At 44.4% G+C, this 21,821-nt stretch overlaps 1 long non-coding RNA gene and 1 pseudogene across 1 annotated transcript; both read right to left on the bottom strand.

The window, feature by feature from the left end:
* Positions 1-3,428: 3,428 nt before the first annotated feature.
* Positions 3,429-21,820, bottom strand: LOC141572163 (uncharacterized). Its single transcript, XR_012497356.2, has 3 exons — positions 21,703-21,820; positions 10,100-10,208; positions 3,429-9,753 (listed from the first exon to the last, which is right to left on the bottom strand). It is a non-coding gene; the product is annotated as an uncharacterized LOC141572163 (long non-coding RNA).
* On the bottom strand, positions 10,099-13,984 carry LOC141572162 (large ribosomal subunit protein uL23 pseudogene; annotated as a pseudogene).
* Position 21,821: the final 1 nt, after the last annotated feature.

The following is a 21,821-nucleotide window of genomic DNA, read 5'->3' as shown; positions in this document are numbered from 1 at the left end:
CCAATTCACAGCTGGGAAAGGAGGCGGAAAGAGTTGACTGGCCACAAAGCTAATAAGTGCGGGCACCTAGATCTTGTACAAAGAGCAAGCCCAGGTGAGTTTTGAAGGCTTAGTCGGGGTGAGGTACGACTCAAACTTAATTCTTCTCCAAGATGATCTTAACAGTGGGCTCGGTGAGCAGGCACCTGGGACTGCTCTGTTTCCCAACACATCCTCCTTTTCCTCTCTGGGGCCAGTTTCTCCAGCTATAAAATGATGATAATTATAGGTACCCCGCAGCCAGCTTTGTGAGTAGGAAATGACAAGCTCTATATGAAAGTGGGTCAAGTTTATGGAGCAAAAAGACCCCATAAAACCCAAGGTGATGCTATCATAAATACTAAGCCTATTTGTCATGTTAATAGTGGGCATGTATCAGAGGTGGAAGGGCAAAATCATGGCTTTATCACTCCTGCTTTAGGAAGCTGGTCCTTTAGGATCCCCCAGCACACAAGCAGGCACCTGGGGCCTCCTCTCAGGATGGGATAGTTTTCCTACACTTTCTCCTCCTCTCTCACCTCCCCACACAGCTGGGGCCCCCTGTACAGCCCATCCCACTGGTGTTGTTCCCAGGTTCCTAGGCCTGGGCCTCCACCTGCTCCTCACCTTTATCACCAACTCCCACATCTTGGGCTCTTCATAGTCAGCTGGATTCTTTCGGAACCTCTCCATAGAATGGCCCTGCTCCAAGTAAGTTCACTGATTACACAGTTCCACAAAGATATTCTGGAGATAATTGCCTGTTAGCCTTTGATGTTTCATTCATGGTGGGAGTTTTGGGCCAAAGAGGAGCAGAGGATGAGACCTGGAAGGGATTGTTGGGGACATGGGGACTCTAACAGGTGGGCATTTCCCTACCTTTGGAGGGCGAGAGTATAATATACACATACTCTCATGGAGTATGCCCACTCTGCTGCATCCTGGTTGGGTTGTTAACTAAGTCACTAACTTCTCAGAGCTTCTATTACCATCTCTGAAATATGGAAATCTGTTTTTATTACATCATGAAGAGGCAGTGTCTGTGAACTGGATCTTTAGTGTACATGCCGTCAATAAGTGACAGCATTTATTACAGCCGGCCCAGCCACCTGAGGACTCCCTGCTCTGTGGACTACTGGCAACAATGTTCTTCCCAAGCCTGCCTCCTCCTGCCACCCAATACACACCCCAGCCTGTTTACTTGTTTGCCCGCTCCTCCCCCAACACCTGCCCCTGGTGTCTGTTAGTATATAATCAGAGAAGCACACAAGCAGATTTTTAAATAATGCCTGCCCAACCTAGAGTGACTCATCCAAGACTGTGAGCTCCTGCTCCCTCCGCCACGTGGGCATTCCAGCCACCAGGCTGTCACACAGCAGTGCTATTGTCTGCATCCAGGCAGCTAATAGCAGGAGGAAATGGGGCCAGCTGATCTCTCCTTCCCTGGGATGGGCTTCTGATGAGCTTTGGGGGGAAGGTGGTCCCCCTACTCTCCCTTTCTCCATTTCTCTTGTGGCGCTGTTGGGCAGAGTGATGGGGAAGGGAGCCAACATTCTCCTGCCACGTCATGTCCTGATTTGGAACTGATGTCACCAACAATGGTTGAGCCACCCTTACCCAGAAGGCACTTTGGGGTGATGATGACAGAATTCAGACTGGAGAGGGAAGGTATGACTCTCGTAGGAGTCTCAGCAGTGCCTTTTACAAAAGGTCTCAGGATCTTACCCTTTTCTCTGCCTGCCCTTCCTCCTCTCCTTCCTTCAGTGAGAGGGTTCTAGTGAAAGTGCCCTGTGAGCATGTGGCATTATGGTGATAATCGCTGTTAATTGATGCCATCTCTAAAATGACAGATGTGAGCTAGTTGAAATAGATCTGGTTGGGGGTCCTGAAATTTTGAGGATCCCCTGCAGAATAATGAAAACCCAAGAACCATCCCAGCAATAAAATTGTCTCAATTATTCTAGAATAGTCTCACATCCGACATGACTGTGCTCTCAGAAAAGGCTGAGGGGATGAAGAACCCCAGTTTCTCTTTCACATGAATCTCATCTAAAACAGCCCTGCACTCCTTTGACTGTGAGCACACATTTTCAGGCTTTTAATAAAAATACTTTGTGAAGATGGAGGAATTTTGCTAAAGCATTTAAGGTACTTCCTTTAGGCAGTTTATAGTGCTGCCTAAACTATAAACAGTCTCAACCCCAATTTAATTTACTTTGAAAATGTCAGCTCTACCAAAGTTTATACATTTTTGCACCAGACAATAATAATTTGGAGTAAATATATAGTAATGTTTTTCAGCCACCTTCTGGAATGTTTCATGTCTAGTTTGTGTTATTTTTACTAGAACTGTCAATCTGGACCTTGAAAAATTGAAAATATATGTGTGTGAGTATAATATACACATACACTTGTATACATGTATATTTTATTGTGCTAAGAACATTTATTTTATATGTACATATTTTCTGATTACAAATTTAGAAAATACTAAAGAACATAAAAATATATCTTTCCATTCTTCTCTAAATGTATTTTTTTTCACTATTCATGTTTGATGCACTATCTTCCTTGTTTTCTTTTCATGGGTTTTTTTTTTAGGTGTTTTTGTTTCTTTTTAACATAAGTTCAATTATTTTTGTCTTTGATATTAAGAATGGAAAAATACTACATTTTCTTATGCCATGATTTAAATCAGACATAATCTCACAAATTTTCAAATATATTTAAACTTTTCTGAACTGCTACCATTGTCCCCATAATCTAGAGCAGGGGTGTCCAAACTTTTTTCAACGTTTTTCACCAAGGGCCATATGCGGTAAAATACACAAACAGCCGGGCCACTAACTTGAGGTGAAGTATGTATTGCTTAACCTGGTTTATTTAAGTAAACTAAATATATTTTTGGAATTTGCTGCGGGACAATTAACAACGGATCATAGGCCGCAGTTGGCCCATAGACCACAGTTTGGACACTCCTGACCTAGAGTGTCTGGGCCATGCTGAATTCCGCGCAAACTCTCTGCTTCACATGGCCAAGGCTGTTCACATGACTGGAATGAATTCCCCCCCACCACCCTGATTCAGCCCACCCCCACATTCCCTGAGTGGTTCAGAGCGCAGGCCCTGTGCAGAATAGATGCAAATCCTGACTCTGCCACTTATTAGCTGTGTGACTTAGGGCAAGTTACTTAACCTCTCTGTGCTTCAATTGTCTCATGTGTAAAGTGGGAATAATAATAGTACCTACCTCCTAGGGTTATTACAAAAATTGAATAAATGAATATGTGAAAGCACTTAGAATACCGCCTGACTCACAGTAAGTGTGATATAAATTTTAGTTATTATAATTGGTATTACAATTTCCCCCTTCCTTCCTCCCTTCCTTCCCTCCCTCCCTCCCCCCAGGACATCTTCTCCATAAATCAAGGCTCAACTCTAATGTCACTTTCTCTGTGATGCTCCCTCCTTTGTGCCCATAACATTGTGTACACACCTCTGTATTATAATCCTGACCCCTAGTCCTTGAGGTTGTCCACAGCAAGGAAAGGTGCTATTGTAGAAACAAACAAGCAGCACAACTCAAGCAGTGGGCTGAGGCACCATGCTCTTTGTCTCACCCAAACCCTCTAGGGTCTGTGGGTCAATGGAGTCCCCATGCCTTGAGGATGATTCTGAGCCCGAGCACCCCCAAGACTGGACCAGCTCCTGGAGGAGGACTGGAACCCAAGAGAACCTTTTCCTGTCACTTTCCAATGTTCTGACTCCCTCGCCACCTATTTTCTGAAAACAGGCTTTTTCATGACAAAATCTGAGTTGCCAAAGAATTTTGGTGGGGCTAACCATGCTGACTTTCATGGGGCCAAGCCTGGTGCAGAAAAGATGCTTGTCATTTTCTGAGTAGCTCCAAAGCTCAAGTTTTGTTCTGTTTCAGTTTCAAGGCAAAGAGCAATTACGGAAAGGTTGACGTCAACATTTTCCTCCCCATAGTGAGAAAGCTAGTTAGGTTGTGCAGAGCCTAATAATTCTGTCTTCTGCTGATCATGTGCTGGGAGGGGCTTACAGCAAGTTGGTGCGGTGGGGGTTGGGGGGTCAGGGGAAGCTGCCACCCGGGGTGTCCTGGTCCTGCTGTTGCAGCCCTCCTCTCTTCTGTCACTGCCCCTCTCCCAGCTCTGCTCTCCTGGAAGGCGTTCCATGCCTTAATCTGTGCCCATTCCAAAACTGCCAATGTTTTAGCCTGTAATATAGAAATCTCTCCCCCTTCCCCCACCCCACCAACAACATGGTCTATACAGCTTTCTCAAGAATAGTCTTCGCAGTGGGAGCAACAACCAACCACCACCAAACTCATAAAATACCTAGGGGGAAAATGTGCTCAAAATATGAAGTGCCTTTTATTTTAAACTCGGGAAAAATCCAATCTCCCAAGGCCTCCTCAGTTGTGCAGCCAGGAGTCCTCAGAGAAACCCCCAAATTGTTTCTTATTCATGGTTTTTTCTTTTGTTTCTGACTAAATCCCAGAAATACTCAATTTGTGTACAAATACTCTTATTTGTTATCAATTATTATTTATGCCTTATTTTCCTGTAGTACAAACATAGTAATAGGCATCATTTCAAATATGTGGCGGATTGATTTTGTAAAATTTATTATATGGTTATACCAAATGTTGTTGAACACTCATATGTCTGATACTTGTGTAACACACTGCCAGTAGTCTTTTGTTTCTCTTAATTAGAAGGAATACTTGTTACTTCCACTGTTTTAATCTTATCAGAAAGGTCAATTTTACCATTAGGCACTAATAAGCATCTAGTTTTCGAGACCTAAGATATTTAGATGGGGTGCTGGAGTAGGGGGGTGGGGTGACAATTCCAAAATATGAAAAGAAAACTGCAATAGTAAAATTAATAAATGTTTGGTTACATATCTATAGAGCACCTCACATCAACTAGTCAAATGCAACTTAACTTTTACATCATAACATAAATTATAATTAATGTAAACATTTTACAAAATAGAAATGAAAATATTTTTGATATGATGTGGCATGGTGCCTCCAAAAATAAGAGTACCTTGGACCTACAAAGCTCTTAAACTTGCTTCATCCATCACTCACTATTAGTATCATTTTTGTGGACATAAAGAAATAATTAGAATTTTTTGATGACTAGAAGAAAGAGATTAAAGACTATGGAGACAAATAAGTTAGAAAGGCATCATCTGAAAGAGGTTTAACAGAGCTGTGAATGTTTGAAAAGGAAAGGGAGGAACAGGTGTGTGGACAGTTACCTTGACGAAAATCAAGGAGGTGGTGAGGTCTTGGGTCAGTCATCTCCCCTCACTGGCCAGCAGGGGGCGCACTGGCCAAGGGCAGCTTTGTTGCTGTTCGTTTGTTGGGGGAAGAGCGGGGAGGTCGGCCTTTGGGTAAATTATAGGATAGAGAAGCAATGTTCAATCAGACATTTCTTTGTACTGGGTGTTTCAAAGTCAAATTTTTGTTTTCATGGAATACTTGTATATTGTGCTAATTCACAGATGACTTCTAAGGTTGGATAATTTTGTAATTAATGAGGTAAATAGATCTGGATGAGATGCTGTCGTGCGGGGCGGCCTGCACCGGGGTCTCTGCTCCCGCTCCCCATACAAGAACTCAGGATTTGGTGAGGTCAAAAAGGAACACCCACGGAGCCATAGGTAGGGGAGTCATACCACTACGGTCTCACTGGAGGCTGGGTTCACTGGACGTGCGACCTGCTGTCCGTTTTCTCTGCAACTGACCGACCACTCTCCTCCACTCTCCTCCACTCTCCTCCACTCTCCTCCACTCTCCTCCACTCTCCTCCACTCTCCTCCACTCTCCTCCACTCTCCTCCACTCTCCTCCACTCTCCTCCGTAGCTGCAGCAGTTATATTAGTGGCCAATGGCTCAATGGCTACAGCTGACGGCCAATCAGCCACAGCCGACGGCCATCCACTACCTGAGCCAGCACCCTTCCACGTGAGGCCGAGAGTCTGGAAATTACTTTCTGGGGCTCTGCCCCCACAGATGCCAATACTGACACTGGGGAAATGAAGCTGAACATCATGCAGAGGCTGAGGCTGTCAATAGGTTGGGTGCGGGAAGAGTAAGGGAGGACGGAGGCCCAACAAGATCTGGAGCTGCTGAGTCAGCAAATGAGCTATCAAGTCTGACCAGAAATTAATGCCAGGATCAGAAGCTGCTGTCCAATCTTAGATCTGGGCTAAAAGGAAGTGATGAAAGAGCAAGACAAGAAAACTAGGAAGCACATGTCAGCAGTAAGTTAGAAGAGTCTCTGCCCTGCAGGACTGCCTCAGGAAATCTTAGGTTGCTACTATGAGCCAGACTAAGACAGAAATTTTCATTGTAGCTACAGTTGCAAATTGAACTCACTAAATTGGAACTTAACCTAAGTGAAATTGTAAGGGTGGTTAAGTTTCCTTTTTGATTCTGTTTCCCACCTCTTGCTACTCTTCCCCCAATTTGAGCACACAGATTCCATCCCTTATGAAAATCTGTACCAAGGAAATAATTTAATACTAATCAATTAAGGCCTTATTCTGATAAGTAAGTATATTAACTCTTCCAAGAATATTCACATACAGCCATCTGTGATCAAAAGGGACCTGAAAATCATATATTCTAAAAATTAACAGATACTCCTAAATTAATCTGTCTTGATTTCCCCTTGTAGAGTTCCTGACAAGAAGTCATGTAGCCCTTCTTTGAATACCTTCCTTACTAGAATGCTCATGGCAGCACCAAGTAGTTTACATAATGTTTACATCATGTGACAAGTAGTTTACATAAATTATTCCATTTAATCCTCATAATAACCTTCTGAAGTAAGTACAAGGACCACCATTTTCTGGAAAAAGAAGCTAAGGCTCAGAGAGATTAAAATGCTTGCCCAGGCCATACTGCTAGTGTCGTGCAGGAGACCCTGCTGGGTCTCTGCTCCCGCTCCCCATACAAGAACGCAGGACATGGTGAGGCCAAAAAGGAACACCCACGGAACCATAGGTAGGGGAGTCATACCACTATATTCTCACTGGAGGCTGGGTCCACACTGTCCGCAAACCACCATCCACGCTTTCCAGCCCAGCCGCCATCTTCTTGCTAGCCCCCATTTTCTCTTTCCTCTTTCTTCGCTAGCACAGCCACAGCAGTTATATTAGTGGCCAATGGCTCACTGGTTACAGCTGTCGGCCAACTAGCCACAGCTGATGGCCATGCAATCACAGTTGGCCATTTACTACCTGAGCCAGCACCTGTCTATGTGAGGCCGAGAGCCTGGAAACTGCTTTTTGGGATTCTGTCCCCACAGATAGGAAGTAGAAAAGTCAGTTACTCTATGAACAAGATGTTCCAAAGAACATCCTTCTGTTCTCCAAACTGCCCACTGGTGGTTGTCAGAATTCTAAGACAGCCCCAAGAGTCATCCGGCTCTGGAGTGCACACACCTTTTCCCAGTTGTTCAATCAAACACTAATTGAGGTGCTGTGAAGGGATTTTACCAATGTAACTAAGGTCTCAAATCAGTTGACCTTAAAATACGGAGATAATTCAGGTGGACTTTGCCAAATTACATGAGCCCTTTTAAAGCAGAGAATTTTCTTCAGCTGGTAGCAGAAGAGAAGGTCAGCATTTTGAAGCAGTAGAGATACCCTCCTGCTGGCTTTGAAGGGGCAGCTGCCATTTGTGGAGAGGGCCATGTGGCAGGTAATGGCAGGCAGTCTCTAGGAGCAGAGGACAGCCTCTGGTCAACAGCCAGCAACCAAACGGACCGCAGACCTGCGTCTGCAGGGAGCTGGATTCTGCCAACTGCCTGAGGGGCATGGAAGACGGCCCTGTACTCCAGATGGAGCAGCTCAGGGTGGTCAGCCTTGTGAGGCCCTGAGCAGAGGACCCACCATGCCAGACTCTTGACCATGGAAACTGTTAGACGATTATGATGTTTTAAGCCCCTGAGTTTGTGGTAACTTGTTACACAACAATAGAAAACTACTATACCATCTCCTCTTTGGTGAGTGTCTAGGTCAGACCCCAGAAGCAAATCTGAGACAAGGATTGAGTGGAAGTTTTTTAGGGAGCTGATCGCAGGAAGCAGCAGGAGGGGGTTGGGGAACTGAGCTGAGAGAGGGAAGGAAGCCATCAGGCTGCACCTGTGAGCAGATTACTGCTGTGGGCACAGGGCTTCACACTGGGGGGTCTGTAAGAGACGAGGTGGACCATCACTCAGAGTCCCCCTGAAAGTCAGGAAGCTGGACTATCCACCTCCAGACTGTCCTTGAATGGGTTCTCCTTCCAAAGGGGTGTTACAGGTAGGACATGCAGTAGGGAGTCTGGGAAGAATGAGGGTCAAAGGAATATAGGCGGGTACCAACAGTGCGGGCCACAAACATGTTTGTTAGAAAGTTTCTCCACATCTCCTTACACCTGCCATTCAGCTATCGGTCCTGGTTTGGCCCCTTAGCTGATGACTGTCTTCTCCACACTTTTCAGATATCTATACCAGCTAAACATTTTCAGTCCCTTCCTGGGCCCCCACATCCCCCTGTGACACAGGATTTGAGTCCTTCGTAATCTGGGGAAGCACAGGATTCAGAACTTATCAAGTTATACTTTTTTTTTCCTTTTTCTTTAAAGAAACTTTTTTTCAGTTACAGTTGACATCCAATATTATATTAGTTTCAAGTGTACAACATAGTGGTCATAGTGACTAGAAACTTATAAACTAACGAAATGAGCACCCCTATAAGTCTAGTACCTATCTGACGCCATACATCATCATTACAGTATTATTGACTATATTCCCCGTTGACTGCACATCTGTGTGACTGTATAACTGGCAATTTGCATATTTCAATCCCTTCCCCTTTTCACTCACAGTAGGGTTGTTCTTAATTGAGAACTATAATGAATGCAGTTCTGAGGCTCTGGGCAGCCTCATCATACTGGTGAATCCTATAAAGCTGTCCTGGTTCTTTGTGGAGCTGCTAAGAACCATCTCACCCATCCTTTCCCTCTGCTGTTAGCATGTGGATTGTGGGCAAGGACACTTTATCTTCAGAGTGAGCTCAGACACCGTCAGGGCCTATACTGGGAAAAGGGCATCATGCTCACAGCCAGTGTGCACAGGTCTGCATTCAGTATTTATAAACTTAAAGCAGGTCCAACTGACAGGTAAGGGCAAAGTCACAGCGAGATCAGAAGAGAACACGGGCTCTAAGCAGTTGTCTCACTTCTGGTCATAAACTGTGCCTTTGGCCTTTGCTTCTTGAAGTGGTTACCTGTTGTCACCAGTCCTCTCAAATTACCAGTTGCCTATGAACTCATTTGAAGCTTTTTTCTTCTCTTTATTCTTTCCCCTTCACAGACGGCTCTGTAGTAGGAGGGCTACAGCAGCCCTCTGCAGGCTGACACTGTTCTTAGAGCTGTCTAGAGTTACTGCCCGTGGACAAGGTGGAGTTAGGTCAGGACTCAGGGCTGTCTGTGGTCACGCAGTGTCCACCTTGGCATTCGGCCCTAAGAACTCTGGTTTCCACGGTGTTTAGGAGGAAGACTCTTTGAGCCAGTCGCCACTGACCATGACTACGTACCGAACACGAAGTTGTCGGGCCTGAAGATCTGGCCGAATGGTCCAGACCTGACTGAGTCCATCGTGCCTGGTTCCAGATCCACAAGGATGGCCCGAGGTACGTATTTGTTTCCTGCGGGAACAGAGCTGGACTTAGACCTGCGGTTGGCAAAGGAAGCAGACTAGATAGTACTCTATGCGCCTTTCACAGCAGAATTCATTAGAGAAAGTTCCAGCACGTGAGACAAGAGTACGAGAATAGGGGAGCTTCTCTGCTTTAAAAAGGAACTGATGGGCATGCTTAGTCATGGCGAACATGCAGCAGTCCTAAGGAACCATAGAGTGTATTTTTTAGCAGTTGACATTTAAAATGTATGCAAGAAGCATTTATTTGTCATTTGCATGTCTCTAGTACATTGCAACTGCCACAGTATGGAAAGCAAGACTGATTGAAAAGCAAACCATATGCAAATAATCACCAGCAGCTTCATTGTAGTACACATTGATTCTCTCCAGCTGCAAATCACTGTCTCCATGGTAACTGCCAGTGGGGTCGATCCCATGCTCATCACTGATGACCTCCCAAAACTGGAAATTGAAAAAAAGAAACAAAACCACGTGATGGCCTAGCATCCTAAATATCAGAAAGGATGGCCCACTTCTTCTTCTCGTGTCCTTGGAAGAGTGGCCATCGTGGTCAGACAGTTAAAGAGTGCTAGACAGACCAGATAGCTGTGCGCCTCTCTTCCTCCAGCAGCTGCTGCTGAGGGGCTTGGAAATCCGCAGAGCAGCGGCCATATTATGGCAACAATTGAAAAGCTGGGAGGGGCACTGACAGAGGAGAAGGGTGGCCACAGCACATCTCCTTCTGGGGAAGCCATGGTTGCCAGGGAGGCTGTCACCCCCAGGCAGGGCTGATGCTGCAGCATCCCAGCTGACAGATGGGTCCTGGCAGGACTGAGGACCAGGTGGATCTCCCCCTGTGGCTGCCTTAGGAATCAGTGTCTTCTGGCACAAACCCCAGCTAGCCCTCCACACAGTGCAGTTTTATACCACTGACATCCACACTTGCCTCTGGCCACTGAGCACAGCAGGGGATGGCGAGGGATAAGGGCAGGCAGAAGCCTGGGAGTACGACTGGGGCAGTGAATGGAGCTAGCCTTGGTGAGGGCGCAGACTCTATTATGAATTTGCAGCAGAGAAGGGGGTGGGGAGGTTGGGGTGGGCAATATGGCTGTTCTGACAGAGACCATGTCCTTGTTCGGATGCCGGCCCACACCCATGTACCATGCCTGCTCCTGCTTTGCCCACTGTGGTGGGTAACTGCAGCCCCAATGCTGTCACCTGCTGCCTGGCAGACAGGAAGCCAGAGTGGCATTACATGTCACCATATCTAGATGGTGCTCATTTAGGGAATTTATCTAACATCTTCGTCTCCGGGACCCTACTGTCAAATAAACACATATCCAGTCATAGATATGGAGCAACTTTAACCAAAAAGGCTATTGCAATACAAGAATGTGCTAATCTCAGACATCTGCAAGCATCCAAAATCACACAGAATAGGCTTTTCTTTCTAGGGAGGCATGAGCCGAACCACAAGGTCCTGTCTCAGCCAAAGGTCAGAGGATGGCATGTGTAGTGAATAATTCTTCTTACCCTAAGACATATCTGGCCCTTGCCCTTGGCTCCTGGGAGGTGATTTCTAAGCTCCTGAAATGTCCTGCCTAATAGGAGGATCTTTGTTTGCTTGGGGGCTTTGTGCACCTGACAGTCTATCAGTGTGATTTGTGACAGGGACTGTGGGCCACATGGTACCAATTCAGATCTCCCAGGAACTAGAGACTAAAGGTATCAGCCCAACCTCCAGGAGGGGCTGGAGACTAAAGATTGGCTGTGTGGGCAGTATGTGGCCAAAGCCCAATAAAACTCTGGACAGCACAGGCTCAGGAGGACTTCCGTGGTAGGCAGGCCTCAGTGCTTGTTGTGACACATTGATTATGGGAGTTCACATTGTCCATTACTCCATGAGTAGAGAACGACTGGAACCTCTACATTTGGAGCCCTCTGGACTCCTGCCCTGTGTCTCCTCCCTTGGCTGATTTTAATCTGTATCCTTTCCCCATAATAAACCATAATCAAAACAGCTGTCAGTGAGTTCTGTGACTCACTCTGTTCTGTGAGTCCTCTCGCAAATTATGAAAACTGAGGGTAGTTTTGGGAACCTCTCAAATCTGCACTTGTCAGAAGTGAGGGTAGGCTTCTATGTGGATACTTTGTGCCCTTTAGAAGTTTGTAGTTGGCCCTAATTTATTCAGGGGATTAAGTAAATATTTACACGCTAAATGCTGAAACCTCCAGGCTTCTACGCAGCTCTTAGAATGCTGGCAGCAGGCATAAGACGTGGGATATCGGCAGGGATGTTCTGGGGGATATGATCATTTCAAGGAGAAAGATGTAATAATAATGATCATATCTGCTATTTTTTGCTGTGTAACAAACTAACCCAAAATTTTGTGGATTAAGACAAAACAGTTATTTTGTTTTTTTACAGTGAAAAAATTGTGTAGTTAGAATCAGCCAGCTGGACTCAGGTTGGATGACCCCAAGTTTGTTGGCAACATCCTAGTGGGGAGCCAGCTGAGCGTATACACGGTCTTCTGTCCATCAGGCCTGATCAGGGAATTGACCTTGGCCACGTCAGTGTCACAGAGCAGTCTTCCCAGCCTGTTTGAGCCGGTGCTTGTTGGCCTTGCCGTCCACAATGAACACACGTGTACTGTTGTCTTCTATCTTCTTCATGGCTGACTCGGTAGTTAGGGGGAATTTGCTGATGGCGTAGTGGTCAGGTTTATTTCTCCCCGGGGCTCTTTTGAGGATAGTTAGGCTGCTTTCGGGGCCGCAGTGTCTTGGGCCCTCGGAAGGTGGGTGATGTCCGGATCTTCTTTTTTGTGTGGCTGTGGATGCCTTTCAGCTCTGCTTTCTTTAAAGCCTTTGCTTTGGCTTCAGCTTCGGGAGGGTCAGCAGCGTCCTTCTTTGCTTTCGGCGCCATTTTCGTGAAAAGCCAGAATAGTTATTATAAATCACAAGTTTGAGAGTTGGCTGAGTAATTTCTTTTTATGGGCCAGTTCCATTGGGGCTTAATATTCTAGGGTGGCTTCATTCACATCTGGTGGTTGACAGGCTTGTTGGTCTAGTGAGAGACTCAATGTTATGTCTGGCAGTTGGCGTGATGTCAGCTGGAACCACAGCCCTGTGTCTTTCATTGTCCATCAGGTTAATCATGCTTATTCCTTTGGTGGCAAAAGGGTCCCCAGTGGCAGGAGAGGGCAAGCTCCAGTTCACAAGGACTTTTCCTATCTTTGCTTGCATCACATTTGCTAATGTCTCATTGGCAAAAGCAAATCATATAGCTAAACCCAGATTTAAGAGGTAAAGAAATAGACTCCACCTCTTGATTGGTAGAGGAGAAAAGTGATATTGCAAAGAAGAGTGTATCAGTCAGGGTTCTCTAGAAACAGGACCAATAGAGCCTAAAATCTGCAGGGTAAACCAGCAGGCTGGAAACTCAAACAGGGTTTCTGTAGTCTTGAAGGGATTCTTCTCTGGGAAACCAGTTTTTGTTCTAAAGGCCTTCACCCAATTGGATGAGACTCATCCATGTTTTGAAGGGTCATCTGTTTTATTTAAAGTAAATTGCTTGTAAATGTGAATCAGGTCTACAAAGTACCTTCACAGCAACATCTAGGCTGCTGTTTGACCAAACAGCTGGGCTCCATAGCTTAGCCAAGTTGAGACATAAAATTGCACTATCACAGAGCAAATATTCAGCTATCATTCAATCTGTACACTGTCTCTGATGGTTCCCCAAGCAAACAACTGGACAGATCACCCATAATTTATCTAATGAATCCTCAAGTCCAAAAGCTCTGCCCATGGGCTCAGAGATCCCAGTTAGCTTCTTCCTGTCTCTCTTTAAAAGGAGCACACAAAAGATTGCCAGATACCTAAAGAAAACCTCTATCGTGAAAGACAGAGGCTCAAACAAGCAAACAAAGATTAAAAAAGAAAAAAGACATATGGAGGAAATTATGTAGGGAGAGAAAAATGTCTTTGAAAAATCTCATGAATCTCCTCTGATAAGTGATGATAGATTAATAAGAATAGAATGCTATAAAAATATAAAATTTAAAGAATTAAGACAAAGTTCTTAGAAATTAAAAAATACAAGAGCGAAAATGAAAACTTAATTGATGCCACTGGAAGATAAAGTCAAGAAAATCTAGAAAGTACAGTAAGAGAGGGGGATGGAAAATAGGAAAGAATTTGATAAGAAAATTAGAAGACCAGCCAGAAGTCCAACATCCAATAACTAGGAACCACAGAGAAAGAATTAGAAATAAAAAAACAAAAAAAAAGAAGAAATATTGTGGGACAGAGCCCCAGAAAGCAGTTTCCAGGCTCTCGGCCTCACATAGACAGGTGCTGGCTCAGGTAGTAAATGGCCATCAACTGTGATTGCATGGCCATCAGCTGTGGCTAGTTGGCCGACAGCTGTAACCAGTGAGCCACTGGCCACTAATATAACTGCTGTGGCTACGCTAGCAGAAAAAAATGGGGGCTAGCAAGAAGATGGCGGCTGAGCTAGCAAGAGTGGATTGCAGAGAGGCGGATGCCGCCAGCGAGAATATAGTGGTATGACTCCCCTACTTATGGCTCCGTGGGTGTTCCTTTTTGGCCTCACCATATCCTGCGTTCTTATGTGGGGAGCGGGAGCAGAGACCCCACAGGCCACCCCGCGTGACACATGGCGCGGCGAGCAGGGTCTACCGCACAACAAATATGATCACATAAATATATCAAGAAAATGACAGAAGAATGTGAGTTTCCAGATGTAATTCTGTCTGGTGAAGTCCGTCGCCTCCGTACAATCTAAATGCATGATTTAATTACTTTGAAAATAATTATGTCAGATCAGTTTCTTGGGAAACAGAGAGAGATTTGCAGAAGAAGCATATTGGAGTATGAAGGAAGCAGGATTGGGAGAAGTGAGGAGTTGAAATGTGCAGTCCCCATAAAGGGCTCAGCCAATCCCATGGGATGCACTGGAGTTCAGATGAGCCTTCAGAGATGTCCCAAATTGAAGCAAGGGGGGTAAACCTTTGTACCTTCCTGCCATGGACAAGCTCTTGCATATAAGGTGTCCCCGAGGAAGGGACCACAACTTTGGATGAGGCAGCTCTCTTTAGCTGAAGGTAATGCTAAGAGAGGGGCTCAGCTGAGGGCCATCAGTGGCCCAAACTCCAGCAGCTGGGGAGATGAGAGCCTCATAGTCCTGAAGGGGGAATTCACTTCCTTAATGAAATTGGAAACTTGTAGCCTTAACGTCTTTGAAGTCTTTAATGCATGCATGGTCAACAACCTCTAATTCTATGGCATTACTGGGATAGTTAGGGGTCTGCTTACTGAGAGTGTGCTGTGGGCTGCCTCTGCTGAGCAGCAAGCTGCACTGGGGTGCTGCCGCAGGCAGTGGCCACAACTGTCCAGTGCTATGGGGAGGGGAGTGGGAAATCTTTCCAATTCTGGGGAGCAACATTAAAAGGCCCATTGTTGCTGCACAGGCCAGTAACATATATTTTATCAGTAATAATGCTGCCATTTTGCCATTGATATGTCCAGCTCTCACACTCATATCTCATTTGGTCTGAACTCGAGCAGAACAAAAGAGATTTCTGAGGCCCATCATACCACTGCTATGCAGCTGCACTCATTCAGAGAACATCTACAACATTAAATTTAAAAAATTTGAAATTCACAAAGGTGATAAATTAGAAGTATTTGCATTTTAAATGATTTTTTGATTTACAAAAGATTTATCATCTAATACCACATAATGAATTTTCCTATTAAGTGCTAAATATCATTCCTGTTACAAAAACTTGAATTAACTTCTCATTCATTACCCATATTGTTTCTATATCAGATCTATATCCCATTTAATCAATGGCGCCCATTAAGTGTGGCATGCTTGTGAGGCAAGTAGGAAAGAAGGGAGGAAATCCACACTGAGCTCTTTCTGTATTCTACAACCAGCTAAGGTGCTTCACACACACAAACACACATGCATACTCACATACACTCACACACTTGCGAAGCAGATATTCTCTCCTTGCACAGGAGGAAACGGATTCTGAGGGGTTAAGAAACTGGCCTGGTGTCACGCAATGCCAGCAAAAAAAATCAACAATTGCATCTCCTGCTGCCTGACAGCACATTTTCTGGAGTTTCACATCCAAGCTGTTTCCTAGGTAACCAGCACACAGCCTCCTGCATAAAAGGGAAGAATGGAAGACCCATTTAATGTCTACTTTTCCCCCTCATTTCCTACATCAGCAGTGCTGCAGCCCTTTGTCAGAGCATTAACGTGGCAAAATAGAAAGCCCAAAACTTGCCGATGAGGCTCTATTTCAAATGAGATATTTCTACTCACTAAAGGACCAGATTCATTGAGAACCTTGCCTGTCAGAGCACTGAGCCTGTTTCTATTTTGATTCACTCCCCTGCTTTTTCCTTTTCTCTCAGGCTTTTTGTTCCTGCAGCAAGTTCCTTTTACTGGCAGACAATAGGAGTGAGTACTCCTATTCAAATGAGCCTGTGCCCTTGAACGTCAACATGGTCAAAGTGCTCTGCAGAGTCCTTGCCATTCCCTGGATCTGCAAATGACCTCACAGGGACCAAGGCTGGCAAATGCCTGTCACATGCCTGTTCATCTTGGTACTGAGTCTTTGCTTATTGCATGCTGTGCTGTGATGGTCACTGCAGATGCCCACTGGGACCTAAAGAATTTGCTCTCCCTGCCCTGCTACAAGAGACAGGCTTAGGCTGAGAGAATAAATAAGTGAGGAGAGTAAGAGTCAAAGCTGTCCACTCCCTCACCACCTTCAACAATTTGATCTTCATCATTCCAAAGCATTTTCCCTTACTACAAAGCTGGAATGCACTTCGCTTTTATAACCCAAATATTAATGACATTTAAGCTCATGGGTGTTGCTGCTAAAAGCATTTTTCTTGGCAGCATTATGTACAAGGAACACATTGGAAATGTCTATGGCTGATCCTATTATGTATAGTTAACATCTTGCCATTTTAAATATCAATGGGAAGCTACAAACGGCCACAGATTAAGGTCAAAAGGTCAAGAGGTATTAGCCTAACTGTGGGGCTGGCCCCCAGGGATGGAGAATGGTGGACTGGTTTAGGGGTGTAGAAGGCATCAGCATCCAAGGTCTGAACTGGTGAATGAAGGTGCCTGGCAGTCTCTGGACAGTAACAGCATCCCAAGTTGGGCTTTTAGTTCTGGACAGGCAGTGGACAGGGCTGGGACAGGGCTCAGTGCCCATGTAGGGGGGCAGGCAGCTAGTTCCAGCAGGAAGATGGGCTGAGTTGACATACAATCCCAGGGCTACTATTGAATTATTACTATTAAATTAATGATAACGTTTCTTGGGTGTGGTAATGACATTGTGGCTCTATATGAGAATGTCTTTGTCCTTATGAGGTATGTACTGAAACTTTTAGGGGTGAGGTGCTGTGGTGTCTATAATCTACTTTCAAATAATTCAGACCAAAAAGTATACATATACAAGCAAATGTGGCAAAAATGGGCAAAACATTAATAACTGTTGAAATTAGAGGAAGGGTACACAAGGGTTGATTGTGCTATTCTATCAACTTGGAAGTTTTATTTTCTAAATAAGTTTTTTGGTATTTTTTTTATAATTTATGATTAGTTCTATGACTGAAACAGAAAACAGATTTCTTCATAACTGGCCTAGAGTTAAAAAATAGAGTAAGTGGTACGGTTAATGTTTTGCTGACTTCCTCCTTATAAATGTGGTCTACTCTAGAGAGGATGGAATATGGTAAAAATGCTACGATTAAATCCACCAGTTTCAAATACGTTTCATAAAGCAGGCTGGTGAGTTCTATTTTTATATTGTGTTTTCTTGTTCTCACATTTTGAATACTTAATTGTTCTCCTCATTCAAAAGAACATTTTCTCTGACTACCCATCCTGTGGCAGGAAGTAGAATGGAGTGCTGTCTGGAGATTAAACCACAAAAGTGGAAGACACTTCATGGTTCTGCTTTTATAGCCTTGAGGAACTAACTTGGTCAACCAAAACACACAGAGCTGCCACATCTGGTCACTTGTACATAATTCGCAAGAGCATTAAGAAATTAGACATTCTATATTTTGACACTTGTGCAAACATAACATGAATGCATAGCTCATATGGATAAATGCATGATATCACATGATGATGTCCATCTCCCCTCCTAGATGGTAAGATCCTTTAAGGCAGGGACAGTGTCTGTCTTATTTATATTTGTACCCCCATTGCCTAGCACCATAAATGTTTGTTGAGTGAATGAATGAATGAATGGAAAAAAGTGAAATAAAGAGATGTGACAATATTTGAATTCTACAATAGCTAAGGGTCATGCTGATCCATAATACCATTGTTTTTATGATATATGTTTGCAGACTAAATATAGCAGACTGATGTCTAATGCTCACGGGGGAAGTGCTTGGTTAATGATAGATCATTATAAGTACCTAAACTATCTGTGTAGTTAAGCAAAGATTATATGGTAATACGAAAAATGAAGCTACCTTTTGTGTTCGATCAGTGGGATTTAAGGTAGCCTTCTTTATTCTGTGTACCATTTTGTTCTCAATTTCAATTAATAATATGGTAAATACTGATATCTATACTATGCACATTCAAAAGCTGGTTGGGTCCTCAATAATTTTTAAGAGTGGGCCCTGAGACCAAAAGTTTTGAGAACTGCTAGTTTAGAGCTAAGACAGTTTCAGAGTTGGTTATGATATATCATCTCACTGATGTTTTCACAGACCCAGGTGTTTTCATTCTTTATAGTCTGACATTTTCAGCACATTGGCCTGTCTTCGTAAATAGGCTTCCCTCATCGTTGCTGCTGCAACAGTTCCTGGCATCATGTGTCTTCAGAAGCAAAAAAGTCACTATTTATTTTTTCCCCAACAATGTTTAAGACAAGAATAAAAAAAAAGCCCTTCCCCAGAACTGGTGTACTATTGGTTAATTACCACATAACAACAACAAAAAAGCCTCATTTAAAAAGAGTGTATTCCCATAATTGATACCAGATCAACCCTTCTGCCATTAACAACCAGAGCACTGGACAAAATAAATGAAACAACTCTTTTCAGTCTTTGGAAAATAGACACACAAGGACTATAACTTCTGAAAGAAGGGAAACAAATGAGTCCCACAATACTCTGCTTTTTGCCTGAAGCACTTTCTAAACTATGGTACAAAGAGAAGGAATCCAAGCAGAGCGCAGCAGTCTTGCTGTGCTGAGAAGCTGAGAGGTGAGAAGACAGAGATAGATGTTTGGAATGCTGAGGGAAGTTGAATTTTCAAAGATAAGAAAAAAAATCATAAATCTGCATGGTATCTGGGAGATTTCGGCTGAATGCTATGTTGTGATGTTCAGGTGAGATTCCACAAGTCCATACAAAGAACAACTACCAGGGAAAAGAGTAACTCACTGGGTAATTATAGGTTGCACAGGACTGGAGACATTTGAGTTCTGACTAGCCACATGGAGATATTTCAGTGAGCACCCAGGACATTCAGTAGAAATCCTAGAAAAGTCATACCTTAGGAACAGAACTTAAGTAGCACCAGGGTAAAAGCTACTGTAGATCCACCCAACAGAGCTTAAAAATAAGCCTCAGAAAGGACCATGCTGATCTACAAGTAAATGAACTACCTGTAAGAGCACAGCTCAAATATCTTGTTTTTAAAATACAATAACAAAATTCAAGTGCTTAAAAAATGAAATATTTGCAATATCCTTCATTCAATTGATATTTGCAATATCCTTCATTCAAAGATACTAGACATATTTGCAATATCCTTCATTCAAAGATACTAGACATGCAAAGAAGTAGGAAAATGTGACACATAATCAGGATAAAAATTAAGGCAATAGAAAGAGACCCAGAAATGACACATAAAAATAATGTATCAGACAATGATTTTAAAAGAGCTGTCATGGATATTTCTGGTCAAGATGGCAGAGTAGGTAAATGCTGTGCTTACATCGTCTCACAACCACATCAAAATTACAACTAAACTACAAAACAAGCATCACTGAGAATCACTTGAGGTCAGCTGAACCGAAGTCTTATAACTAAGGATATAGAGAAGAAGCCACGTTGAGACTGGTAGGAAGGATGGAGACATGGAATGGGCTAGTCCCCATACTCATATGTGGTGGTTAAAAATTGGGAGGCATATCTTGGCTACATAGGTCCCCCCTGAGGAATGAGGGGTCCCAGCCCCACACCAGGCTCCCCAGCTCAGTGTTCCAATGCCAGGAAGAGAAGTCCCTTTAAATTTTGGCTGTGAAAACCAGTGGAGATTATGGCTAAGTGAGATGGAGGGCTGCTGCAGTCCCAGGCGTTCCTCTTAAAGGGCCGAAGCATGACTTATTTGCTGATGGACTCACTTTCTCTGAGTTCCAGCTTGGGGCAGCAGCTTGAAAGATGCCAAGGACATACAGGGAGGAACTGAATTGTCTGGCTACAGGGGGAGGACTGGAAGGGCAGCTTTCTCCTAGACAGAAGTGCTAGAAGAAGCTACTGTTTCTTTGTTGAGCCCTTTCCCCTCCCAGCATGCAGACTCAGGTAGTCACCATATCTGAGTCTCCAGCAACCTGGTTAACACTGTTTGCCCTGCCTTGGTGATTCCCTGAGACCCTGCCCCATCCAATTTGTGGGCCCACCCAAGCTGCTTCCAGTGGCCTTTCCATACAAACAGCCTGTCTTGGCTCATCTGTGGACTTTGTTAAGATCTCTCAAAATTTCACAAACCATAAACAAGCAGCCTCTGGCCTCAGTGTGCCCTGTACCTCTTGCTAAGCAGCCCCAGGCCCAGGACTAGTGGCAGCTGGCCTCGGTTTGTAGCTTAGCCTCTCCAAGGCACCTTCACACCCGGGGAAGGTGGAAGATATTTGTGGATTGCTTTGTGGCCCATGCCAGGTGGCCCAGCAGTGTACAGAATGCAGTGAACTTGGCTTGTGGCAGAGCCCCTCCCAGAAGGCCCCAGGGGCCAGCACGCCCTGTGGCCAGCTTTGGACTGCACCAGAGCACCACCAGGCCACTCCACAGACCACACACCTAAAAGGCAGACTGGGCAGGTACCAGAGCCCTGCTAAAGCAAATCCTGCTCTGTCACGTCAGCCCCTGCATGACAGCTCCTCCACTATAGTCCTGGGCGGTCCTCACAACCAATCAGCCTGAGGGTCAAACTGATGTGCAAACAGCAACCGAGGCTCAACTACAATAGGAGGGCACACACAGCCCTCATAAGGGACACACCTGGAGCACTTGACTCAGGTGACCAGTATTACTGGCCCACTGGGCCCCACAGGACATCTATTACATAAGGCCACTCTCCTAAGACTGGGAAACATAGTAGCTCTATGCCTAATGCATAAAAACAGACACAGGGAGGCAACTTAAATGAGGAAACAAAGAAATATGTCCTATGAAAGAACAGCAGAAAGCTCCAGAAAAAGAAATAAACAAAATGGAAACAAGCAATCTACCAGATACAGAGTTCAAAACACTGGTTATAAGGATGCTTACTTACCTCAGTAAGAACTTCAAGAAAGAGACAGGAAACATAAAAATAGAGATAGAAAGCATAAAAAAGAACCAGTCTGAGATAAAGAATATAATAACTGAAATGAAGAATACATTCGAGGGAATCAACAGTAGATTACATGAAGCGGAGGTTCAAATAAGCAATTTGGAAGACAAGGTAGCAGGGAACACCCAAACAGAACAGCAAAAAGAATCTTAAAAAATGAGGGTAGTTTAAGGGACCTCCGGGACAATATCAAGCATACCAACATTTGCATCATAGGCATACCAGAAGGAAAAGAGAGGGAGCAAGGAATTGAGAACCTATTGAAGAAACAATGATGGAAAAACTTCCCTAATGTGGTGACGGCACTAGACTTACAAGCTCAGGAAGCAGAGTCCCAAACAAGATGAACCCACAGAAGACCACAGCAGAGACTTCCCCATAGGTCCGCAGAGATGGGCTGCATAGAGCAGGAACCAGCCTTCCCAGGGGAGACA

The sequence above is a fragment of the Rhinolophus sinicus genome, chromosome 14, assembly GCF_057876585.1.
Source record: "Rhinolophus sinicus isolate RSI-liver-muscle chromosome 14, RSI-T2T, whole genome shotgun sequence".
Classification (NCBI taxonomy): Eukaryota; Metazoa; Chordata; class Mammalia; order Chiroptera; family Rhinolophidae; genus Rhinolophus; species Rhinolophus sinicus.
This window is presented reverse-complemented; position numbering and strand designations above follow the sequence as displayed.